Source organism: Siniperca chuatsi, linkage group LG13, assembly GCF_020085105.1.
Source record: "Siniperca chuatsi isolate FFG_IHB_CAS linkage group LG13, ASM2008510v1, whole genome shotgun sequence".
Lineage (NCBI taxonomy): Eukaryota > Metazoa > Chordata > Actinopteri > Centrarchiformes > Sinipercidae > Siniperca > Siniperca chuatsi.
In genome coordinates, this window is record NC_058054.1 from 27,094,476 (window position 1) to 27,107,467 (window position 12,992).

Genomic DNA, 12,992 nt, shown 5'->3' on the forward strand with positions numbered 1-12,992 from the left:
TGTAATAAAAGAGTTTCCCCTCGGGGATCAATAAAGTATTTCTGATTCTGATTCTGATGTGGTTTCATATGTGCTTAAAATATTTAGTGTCACCCACAAGTAAACCATAATGTTAAGAACCTACAGTTGATTTGGGGAAGTTAGAAATGCCATGGTTATAGGAACCCTGTCTCCGATAAATTCTTTTCAAATACAATTCATTTGCATTGGCTTATATGTTTTAGAGGAAATGTAATGCCACCATGGGAAATATTCTTCCAATGCATGATGTTCTTGTACCATAGTGGAAAGTTGTAGGAAGGAGGTCATTGTGGATGCCCAGGTAAACAAACAGTGCCTTTAACAGGAAATACCAGGGTTTGCATCCCAGCTCATGCTTTAAGTCATGATTGACTTTTTAATTGATTTGGCCTGCAACTAATCATTATTTTCATTATCGATTATTCTGCCAGTTATTTTCTCCATTAATCAAATAATTGATTGGTCTATAGATAAGGTAGGGGCCCACAACAGCCTAGGCTCCTGGGGAGGGCACCAGACAAATAGAGATTTACAAGGATCCTATGGACTGTGATGTGATCTGGTCCTGCAGACTATTATCAAATGAAAGTCCATAGCTTTATGTTTTGTTTGTAAACAAAAGTAAGTAAATAAATAAATATCCCACCTTATAACTCAATTTTCATTATTGAAATCTATTATTATTGATATTTATTCATACCTCTATATACTGCTGTGCAATATCCTCTGTCTCATTATAATCTTAATAGCTACACTTAACTTGACAGTTCATGCACTATTACTTTATACCGTATTATTATCATCAACCGGTAAACCCACTTGGTACTGCACACTTATTTTATTTTATAATTATACCCACTTGGTACTTAATTTTTCTGACCTGTATTATAGTGTATTATATTTTTTGCTTAGTACTTCTGTTCCTGTGTGCACTGACGTGACAGTGAGCAGCTGTAACAAAAGAGTTTCCCCTCGGGGATCAATAAAGTATTTCTGATTCTGATTCCTTTTAATACAAGTAAGATGTCCAACTCTTAAAAAAATAATCAATTTTACATTTACATCTGTGTGTTAGATATTCCATTTTAGCTCAAATATCAGCTTATGCCATGCCACAATTGTAGGTGATGTATTATCAATCCACATGAGCAATATATATTTTCCAGGCAGCAAATGTAAGAATACTGAATATCCTTCTTTGATGAGAGCCTGAAATATAAGGACTGGGTAAACCCAGCAGCAAATACTGAGGTTCAGCATCAGGGTGGACATTAAAAATCAATTTAGTTTACTGACAATTTTACCCGAGTACTCCTCAATGTGAATACATGACCACATACAGTGCCTATAACTTGTAAAGCATTTTGCTCAACAGGTTGTTTTATGACAGAATTATGTTTTACCAACTTTTTTCCATTGATGGTGTGTACGGCATGTACTCCACCAGCTGTTGCTCCAAAGTTTTAGTCCAAGCAGAACCATTTGATTAACAAAAGAAAATAAACAAAAACTGGAATGATAAATTTTAGTTAATTGAATTTGTAAGAAAGGTTTCGAGTTGGGGTGTGCATTCTTGGTTTGGTCTCCACCATGGGGACAGCAGGCCTTGGCTGAATCACATACTGTATCTTACTCGGCTGTGGCTTAGTGGTAGAGTGGGTCCACCAATCGGAAGGTTCAATCCCAGCTTCCCCCAGCCCACATGTCGAAGTGTCCTTGGGCAAGACACTGAACCCCAAATTGCTCCCGAGGGCTGTGCCTTCGGTGTGTGTGAATGATTAGTTACTTTGGACTGATGAGCATGCCATCAGTGTGTGACTGGGGTGAATGGGATATGTAGTGTGTGAAGTGCTTTGAGACTAGAAAGGCGCTTCACAAGTACAGTCTATTTACCATTTACTCCGCCCCTTCACTCTGTCCAGCAGCTCTCTTGCGCCCTCGGCTGACAGAGCACACAGACCACTATCAGGATGGCCTGGATTTCTCTGACCCACTTTATCCATACACAGTACCAGCAGTGGTGTAACTGTAGCCTATGGCTGTTTTCCTGCCATCAGGATGTGTGTGTGCTCTCTCTGGATCTCCACACAGATTTCTCTGTCAGTTTGGAAGAAGGGTTAAGGGAATGTTGCCGTTTAGGCAGTGCAGAATGCCAGGTTAGTTTGGCTGGATGGATCTCTACAACAAGACGAGACCCAACAGGAGCGCTGTCAGTCTGAGAAGATGCCACTATTTCAAATCAGAGCTGCTTAATGATATAAGCTACTGTTGATTTTCATTCTATGTACTTTATGGCATAGTAGCCATGGCAAGAAAACATGCTTATCTTTGTGAACCATTCATGATCATACTATCCTGTCACTTGCACCTGTATTTGATAAGTCAAAATACGTGTTGTCTATTCAACTTAAATGAATTCAGCTCCTGACGTAGAGGGTGCAGACAGCAGGCCAACAGAGATGAACTGTTTGCTTCACAAGACTGAAATATTGACAAAACAACATATATTAAATGTATATAAAAGAGACATGAAAAAATGACTAAAAAGGCTAAACCCCTGCCTTCATAGGGGCTTTTGGCAAAGTGATGGCAAATGTTAGACCTATTAACACCCAAGCTTGTCCTCAGTCTTTTTGATGGGGACAGACAGCAAGACTGAGGAACAGTGTAAAACAAGTTGTGAAGGTCCTCATGAATCTAATTAGATAAACAACTGCATCATTATGTTATTCAAGTTTTTTAGGTGCACAAAAGATTAATTCAGTGAATTGTATGCTATGCTCTTAGTCCCTGGCAGGTGGTGTTAAAGTGCATGTGTAAAGCTCAAATGTTCCGTGTGCAGTGAGGATCCACTGGACTAGTTTGGGTTTAGTATAATGATTAACAACACAGAAAAATTCCACATTGACATCTTCCCAAAATTCAAGTCAAACTGGCACTGTGAAATACAGTAAATCACTAAAACTATATATTGTAAACAACATTTTCCTTATATGAAAAACTATTCATTTTCTATTTTTTCTCAAGTCAAGTATTTTTAAGTCAGTCCACACGAAAAAAGGATTCCTGCTCGCTTTTATTTTTATCAAAGGGACATTTGAAAGTCAGTACTCCACTGTGAATTAATCGTGTGTGTGTGTGTGTGCATCTTATAGAGATGATTCATTTTATTTCTGTGAACCCTTTGAATTCAAATCCAAAAGCATTTCCTGGTAAGCTCACTTCAGGCCATACTAATGCTACTCTGTTCTGTGTAGGAATACATTTGTTAACTTCAAAAATCCCTTTGAGCTGTATTGAAGTGACCTTCTATCAATCGTATATATGATGAATAACACTGTAAATGTATTGCTTTGTAACAATAACTGATACATGCATTCAAAAGGTAAAAGAGAATGTGGGAGCTCTGAATTATGTCAATTGTATTCAAATGAAGAGTGTTTGGTATGTCAAGTATTTTGTGTACACCTTCTCGTAATACACTGAAGGAAACGCAGTGTCACTGCTGTGTGTCTTTAAGAGGAACAGTGTGGAAAGGACACAGGAAAGTGTTGATTAACATGAACATTTCATCAAATCTATTTACATCACATCAACAGACAATAGTGACAAATCTCTTCCAGTCTATAAAAACACTCAAATAAAATAACTTGCATGTACACAAATTTATACAACAACCGTGGAAATGAACGTTGAAATAAACCGGTTGGTAAAAATGCACGTGAAGTTTATGTTCATAATCTTTTCAGCATGGTTTCAAACTGTTTCTAACTACTTCTGATGATTAACTGTTTGGGTGTGTACTTGGTCACCATGCTGTTCAAACACAGAGAAGTTGCATTTCACCTATTTCAGGGAGTTGTGTGTGTATGGTAGGTGGTGTAATGTCAACCTAACACTAATATTGCAATATCACCTTAAGGGGAAGTTAGTGGTTGGAAAGATGATGGAAGTTGTATTTAGGAGGTGCAACAAGGTACAAGGTAATTTATTTATCATTATACAACACAAGGTTGTAGTAGTCCCTTCATGCTACACACATACAATATTATAATATATATATCCTACAGTTATTTGGGCCTACGTATATACATACACGTAGGCCTATACACCCAGGAAACAATTCAATGCATTTTTTAAATTTGCGTCTGGGAGAATGCGAAACAGCAGAAACAAGATAGTGAAGATAATAATCTGGTTATTATCTTCACATAAAATGTTCGACATCTGGAAACTGTGTGTCCACTGACTGCACTTGAGCATGTGTCCTTCCTCTCCCCCTGGGGCGATCACACAGCACCCACCGTGGATCTTCTCAACGTCTTCCCGACCAGTAGGTTATACTACGTGTTTCGGCAATGAAGCCAGACAAAATAAGATAACAGATAAAAAGAAAAATGTAGCGGAGTTTGAAGGAGCTCGTCTACAGGCATAAACTTCATTTTTTGTTGTTTCGGTTTTAGCAGGATTTAGAAAGAGCTCAATAAACTGGCATCTGCAGCCGGGGCGAGGGGGGAGGTCATAACAACCCACAATATTTCAAGTACACAGCTTGAAATCTGTGCAAAACAAGGACATCCTATTTAGCTTTTGATCTGAGATATCTGATAATGTGTAGAGAATAAGCAATGGAGAAAAAAAATCATTTACTGTGTATCTGTCTCTATATATATCTTGTCAAAAGTGAACCGTAGTTGTTTTTGCACTGTGGATTGATCCCAGACATTTGCAGAGTTGTAGGATAGATAATGTTTACTAGACTGAGCAGGGCTAATAGACATGTTTACTGACCTGCTAACACTGATCAAAGGTCTGTACAGTGACAGTTCACAAAGAGAGAAACAGAGAGAGGAGGGAGGACATTAAGCTAAATGAATACATGACAGGCTGTGAAAGCAATCCTTATGGCTTCATAAAGCTAAATTACTGAGTTTTTTTTATATTAATGACTTGATATCAGTGGTGGAAGATGTATTAAGGTCTTAAGTATTATCGGAAAAATGTAGGCTACTTTAAGTATAAAAGTAAAAGTTCTATGCTGCCAAAATGGGCTCTGTCAGTGTTACATTATTATATATTTTACTATTGGATTATTATTATTGATGCAGTAACATTTAAACTGCATTTTAATGTTGTAGCTGTCTGCAGTAAAGCCAGTTCTACCTATGTTATATACTGCTGTTTTTTTTATTTACTGTATAACAATACATCGCATTTTATATGCTCATTATAGGTTTTTAAACTCTTCATCTGCAAAGTAACTAGTAACTACAGCTGCCAAATAAATGTAGTGGCGAAAGAGTACAATTATTCCCACTGAAAAGTATAAAGAAGCATAAAATTAAAATACTCAAGTAAAATACAAGTAGCTCAGAAATGTACTCAAGTACAGTACTTTGGTAAATGTACTTAGTGGTTTGGACAATAAACTGGACTGGGTTGGACTGACTATTATTATTGTTATTGACATACTCATTGCACTATTACCTTATACTGTACTTCTATCATCAACCTGTAAACCCACTTGGTACTGCACACTTATTTTATTTTATACTTACCCACTTACTTCATTTATTTGGTTACCTGTATTACAGTGTACTATAGTGTATTATATTTTTTTGCTAGTACTTCTACTCCTTGTGTGCACTGACGTGACAGTGAGCTGCTGTAACAAAAGAGTTTCCCCTCGGGGATCAATCTAAAAGTATTTCTGATTCTGAAAACACTCAAGCCCTGTTGCAATTTATTATTTGCAGTTTATTGATATTGAACAATACTAAATATAAGGTTAAAATGATCATCATTGCTTTAATGTTTATGATCGTTTTGTTGTTTACCTTCACAATATGTTCAAACGAACTACATTTCCCATGAGCAGCAGCACAAGAGATGATTGGCTGGGAATACTGGAAAAGGACGGGGCCACCTCTATGTTTTTGCTTGCTAAGCATATACAGTTGTTTTGTTCCTCATAAAACTTTGTTCAGTAAAGTTCCCGCAAAACAAGATGCTTCCCATCTCATCATTTTACTCCAAACTAATTCATGGTGCCGAAACCCGGGAATTTGGACTTTATTAACGGACTTTCACAAGAGGTTTGTAGTTAGCTTGCGGCTGCGAGTGAGTGAGTGGCAATGGCTGAACACTACGAGCGAATGAGATGGAAGCGCGGAACGATTAGAGCTTCCACTACAAAGCTTTTGACTCGTATAGAAGAGGAGATCAACAAGGACGATGCAGATTGTGAGAAATTGCGTGAACTGTTGTCATTGTTGAGTACGAGAGAGGAAAGCTTATCAGAACTGGACAAGGGAATAGAGGAGGCAACGCCGACAGACGAACTCGAGGACGAGGTTGATAGCGCGCAGCAATATCAAGACCGTATTGTGTTATGGAAAAGACGTGCCACCCGACTGATTCAATGCAGCAGAGATTCAACTGCGCGTCAAAGTGACGTAAGTGCTCACAGATCGCATAACAGGCAGTCAGTTAAATTGCCAAAGTTGATAATTGACAAATTTGATGGAGAAATAAGTGCTTGGCAAGAGTTTTGGAACCAATATGAGACTGCCATTCACTTAAATGATGCGCTGTGCAAGAGAGAAAAGTTCACTTACTTGTAATCCTACTTAACTGGAGCTGCAGCCTTCTTTGCCCAATACTAATGCAGCTGATTCCAAATGACATTGCACTCAGTTATACATGAAAGGCTGGCACAAATGATGTATGGAGTGTACCTGAGTTCATGGCATTTTTGCATCTTGAAGTTCAGAGCAGAGAAAGAGCACAGTAGCTCACAAGACCCAATTGCGTACAAAGGGAAGCTGTTCAGAAACCATTTAACAAAGCAGTTCCAGGTAGTGAATCACAACCCAAAACACTGAACGCTCCATCAGCTGCTGCGTTGCATACAGCTTGCCCTACAGTTCCAACAAACTGTGTATTTTGTGACAGCGCAACCCATAAGTCAGAGCATTGTCCCGATTATTCAGTAGCTGCACGCAAAGAGAAATTGAAAAAGTTGGGCAGATGTTTTGTGTGTCTTGGCACAAGACACATAGCAAAATACTATAAAGCTAAGGGTGTTACGTGTCCACTCTGTAGTCGTTGCCATCATCAGTCTGTGTGTGAACAAAGCAAAGAAAAGCCAGAAACATCTAGCATGAAGACGGACACTGTGGTTTGATCTGTGTCAAGTACAGAAAATATCAAATCAAAGGAACCAAACACAGTGTTGCTGCAGACAGCAAAGGCTGAGGGTCCAGGAGGGAGAAAAATTGTACAGTGTTTGATAGATGGAGGTAGTCAACGAAGCTTCCATCATGAGAAGCTGGTGAGAAGTTTGCAGCTACCAGTACTGAGACAAGAGACATTGAACCTCCACACCTTCAGTTCTCCCAATTCTGTCATGACCAAGCGTAACACTGTAAAAATTATATTGGAAAATGTGTGGAACACACAGCAGAAAATTGAGATTGATGCTATTGAGACCCCACAAGTGTCTTCAGCTGTCATGAAGGTACCTGATGATCAAATTCAAAGACTGATGAAGGAGAAAGGACTGCAGCTCGCAGGTTTTCCGCTTGAGGGTGCTGATCCAGAACTTCTAGTGCTCACTGGAGCAGATTTCTACTGGAAGGTTGTATCTGGGAAGATCAAGAGGTTAACAGATTCCCTTGTGGCTCTGGACAGCGCCTTTGGCTGGACCATTCAAGGTATTGTTTCAAACTCAAGCGAGATGGAAACCACATGTATGCACATTAGCGTGGCAGAAGACGATCAGATCTCAAGGCAGTTACACACGTTTTGGGAAATTGAATATCTCGGCATCGTCTATGACAAATCATCAAGTGTAGAAGAAGCTGAAGAGATAGAGATATTTGAACAGACGGTATGCTTTAAAAACGGACGCTATCAAGTTGAGTTGCCATGGAAATGTGGCAAAGATACATCAGAGCTTAAAGACAATGGCAATGTTGCAAGAAAGAGGTTTGAAGCTCTCAAGAAAAGATTTAGAACTGACAATGAGAGATACAGTGATGTGATTCAAGAATATCTGCAGCAAGAGATATGTGAGGAAGTAGAGGACACACAAATAGTAGAGCAGACCAGCACAGCAAAGTATTACATGCCACACCATCCAGTAATCTGAGACAATAAGGCAATAACCAAATTGAGAATAGTGTTTGATGCGTCTTCACACAAAGAGGTTTTGCCCTCCCTCAATGACTGTTTGCTTGTTGGGCCTAACTTAAACCCAGACTTACTCCATGTGCTTATTAAGTTCCGCCTGCACAAGGTTGCCTTCAAAGCTGATATCGCAAAGCCTTTTCTGCAGATCGGACTGAAAGAGAGGGATTGAGATGTTGTGAGGTTCTTATGGACCTATGATCCCTCTTCACAAAATTCTGAAGAGGAGCTTCGCATCATGAGAATGAACAGAGTTGTATTTGGAGTTGCGTCTAGCCCTTTTCTGTTGGCAGCAACAATTAGAACCCATCTCAAACAGTATGAGTCTGAACAGCCAGAAACTGTGGCAGTACTCCGAGAGTCACTATATGTGGATGACTTCATTGCAAGCTCACCTGATGTAAACAAAGCCTGTTCTATAACAGCGCAAGCAAAGGCCATCTTGGCTGCTGCAGGAATGGAGCTGCGAAATGGACAACCAACTCCTCTGACCTGAGAGCGAGATGGACGAAAGACCAGATTGAAAGCCCAGCAGACTCAGACGCACAACATTGCATTGAAAGTGTTGGGATTAATATGGAGAGGCAAGACCACGATGACTTTGTGTTCAACTTGCAGCAAGTGCTGGATGTTTTGAAAAGGAAACACAGTACTAAGAGTGTCCTTCAAATATCATCCCGTATCTTTGATCCAATAGGTTTCCTAACACCCTTTACCACACGTGTAAAATGTCGCTTCCAGGAAATGTGGGAGCGAGGTCTCAAGTGGGATGAGGAACTACCCCCAGATTTAGCCCACAAATGTAAGCAGTGGTGTGACGAGTTGCCACAGCTACACCTTGAGAAATCTTGACTAATCAGCAAAGTGAGACAGTCAGGCTCCATGTCTTTTGCGATGCAAGTGAAAAGGCTTACTGTGCGGTTGGATATCTGCAAGGCAAGAGTGAGACTGCAGAAATGATTTCGACTCTGGTAGCTTCAAAATCCAGAGATGCGCCTCTAAAGCTTCCTCGACTGGAGCTAATGGGAGCCTTGATAGGTGCTAGGCTAGCCCATATGTGGACAGACTCAATGATAGTCTTGAGCTGGATCTGCAGTTCGGCGCAAAAATGGAAGCCCTTTGTGGCAAATCGAGTGACTGAGATTCAGAGCCTCACCAAACCAGAGTCATGGTCATACTGCAAAGGAAAACATAATCCAGCAGATCTGCCAACAAGAGGACAATCTGTTGACCATTTGATTGATAATCACTTGTGGTGGAATGGACCTGATTTTCTTCAGTCAGTGAACGCAGTAATATCAGCAGACGTGGAGCTTCCAGAAGAAGAGGTAAATGCAGAACTCAGATCTAAGTTCCAAGTTGCAGTGCAGTTTAGCAGCACAGACAAAAGAGAGCCGCTGCTTGACCTACGCAAATACAGCAAACTTAGTACTGTTCTCAGAATAACCGCTTGGGTGAAGAGATTCCTCACCAATACACGCTCAAGCGTGAAGGAGCATGGAGAGCTTTCTGCTGAAGCGTTAATGACAGCTGAATTGTATTGGGTCAAAATGACTCAGGGGGAGACGTTTGAAAGAGAGATGAATTTGCTCAGGGAAGGACAGAGTGTACATAAAGACTCAAAAATCAAAGAACTCAAACCATTCCTTGATGAGTAAGGCCTGATTAGGGTGGGAGGAAGGCTGCAGCAATCTGATCTCACCTTTAGAGAGCAGCACCCATGGATTCTCCCTGCTAAACACAGGTATTGTGAACTGTTAATTCAAAACTTTCATGAGAAGGTTTTGCACTCGGGTATAAGAGATACACTCATGCAAGTCAGAGACAGATTTTGGATTCTGAAGGGTAGACAGCTCGTTAAGCAGATAGTCGGAAGGTGTCCCGTCTGCAAGAGGTTTAAGGCTAAGCCAGCCCAGCAGGCCACTGCACCCTTACCAAGGGATAGAGTCATTGAATCTCCTCCATTTGAAAGAGCTGGTGTGGATTTTGCTGGGCTGCTCATGGTGAAGACTAGTAATGGTACGAGTAAGGCATACATAGCACTTTTCACCTGTGCTGTCACTAGGGCCATACATTTGGAACTAGTCTCAAGTCAAAGTACGGAGAACTTCCTTTTGGCACTAAAGAGGTTCATAGCAAGGAGGGGACTTTGCAAGGTCATATACTCAGATAATGCGAAGACCTTCAAACGAGCAGATCAAGATCTAAAGGAGCTTTGGAAGTCAGCAAACAAGTGATGGCAGCTATAAATCTGCCACACAAGGGACAATTATTACTTTTCATGCTATGATTAAGAACTGCATAAGAAGCTATTTGCTGTTTTTGTTTTGGACCAACAGGTCAGATATGCTTGCTTGCTTTTTATCTGCAAAATTATTAATTTTTTTTTTTTTTTTTTCGGGGCACATTGAGCATTGACCACCATCCAGTGTGGGTCTTTAGGCAAGACCCTTCACGCTACTGCCTACCTCATACAATGATGAGTGACAATGAAAGACATGAGATGCCGGCTCAGACGTCGCCCGGCCAAATAAGGCCTGTGTCAGGTGCTGGGGAACCAGAGCACCGTGATGAAAAATGGGCTACTGGAACAAGACGAAAATGGGCGAGATGCAATAACAAGGCTCTGTTGGAATGCTACTACTCCAGTAACCCTAGTCAGAGGGGCTACATGCAAAGGATGTGGGATGAATGGTTACTTCGAAACCCACAATCAAGGCTTACAGCGAAGCAACTAGTAGCTCAGTGTTCCAACATCCACAAACGGCAACTGCTATCACAACTTGAGATTGACGAGATACAACACAAATGCTCCATCAAGGGGGAGCCAGGACGCCAGGTCAGAGGGGAGCCAACGGCAGCTCCTCAACCAGAGATTGGGTACAAAGCCCCAACAAGTGCAATCAAGCTGAACAAGGCAGTGACTGACCTGAAAGATAAGATCATGAATCAGAATGAATGAACAACGCCAATTACAACGGCTAAGTGAATTACCATCAGAAAGTCTCCGAGAAGATGTGAATGCCCTACCACAACCATCACTGAAACCAATGAGGTGATATACACTTCAGCAGCAGTGATCCTCGAGATGCTTGGCTATAAGAGCAACCATGGGAGCCAACTGACAGAGGCCGAGAGAGGTGCAATGAAAAAACAAGTACCCATACCTGAAACTGCCAAACAAAGCCTCCAAGCCTTGGCCAGCCGCCTAAAGTGGTACACGAGAGATAATGAAGAATAAACTGGCTGTTCGCAACTCAACCTGCAAAAGTGTACGCTCAATGGCAGGGTAATAACAGCAGAACATACCCACCAAGGCTGGAAACTGAACAGTACTGGAAAAGTATATGGGAGAGGGAGGCATCACACAACAGCGATGCACAGTGGCTGGTGGCTCTGAGAGAGGACCATAGCAACCTCCCTGAACAGAATCCAGTTACCATCACAGTGGCAGACATCCAAGAAAAAGTCTCAGGTATGAAAAACTGGACAGCACCGGGCCCTGGATCCTCACCTACTGGCTAAAGAAGCTCATTGCACTCCACGAGCGCCTAGCATCACAAATGAACCAGCTGCTAAGGGATGGGACGCACCCTGAATGGCTTACCGAAGGGCGTACAATCCTGAAGGATCCCTCTCTCCACAACATCAGCTTCCATTCAGGCATCATCGCGGCTAAGATAAGTGGGCACATAGATCAATACATGAGCAAAGCACAGAAGGGCATCGGCAAAGAAACCAGAGGAGCCAAACACCAACTCCTGGTTGACAGAACAGTCGCCCAAGACTGCAGAACCCAACACACCACCAAGAAAGCATATGACTCAATGCCACACACATGGATCACTGAATGCTTGGAGATGTACAACATCAACAGGACTCTAAGAGACTTCATTGCAAACTTGATGAGGTTGTGGAAAACCACCCTTGAGGCCAATGGCAAGCCGCTTGCACAAGTGTCCATCAAATGTGGCATATACCAAGGAGATGCTCTGTCCCCACTGCTGTTCTGCATAGGTCTGAACCCTCTCAGCCAAATAATCAACAAGACTGGCTATGGATACAGATCAGGAATGGGGCCACCATCAGTCACCTCCTCTACATGGATGACATCAAGCTATACGCTAAGAGCGAGCGGGACATCGACTCACTGATCCACACCACCAGGATCTACAGCACTGACATTGGGATGTCATTCGGGCTTGAGAAGTGTAGTCGAATGGTGACAAAGAGAGGGAAGGTAGTCCACACAGAACGGGTCTCACTCCCAGAAGGAACAATAACAGACATTGAGGATGATTACAAGTACCTTGGAATACCACAGGAAAATGGCAACCTCGAAGAGGTAACAAGGAAAACAGCCACTGCCAAATACCTCCAACGAGTAAGGCCAGTCCTAAGAAGTCAGCAAGGACAATGGCAAGAACAAGTCCCAGGCAATAAACAGCTACACCCTGCCAGTGATCAGATACCCTGCAGGAATAATAAGTTGGCCAAAGGAAGAGATACAGACCACAGACCTTAAGACACGAAAGCTCCTCACCATGCATGGAGGGTTCCATCCCAAATCCAGCACCCTGAGACTGTGTGCTAGCCGTAAGGAAGGCGGCTGTGGACTAGAGAGTGTGAGAGCCGCTATCCAGGATGAAACATCCAAGACCCACAAGTACATCAAAGATAAGGCCCCAACAGATGACGTGCTTAGTGAATGTCTCAGGCAATCGGGAACAGAGGAAGAGGTACTGGAGGAGGGACCATCATGGGAGGACAAACACCTACAT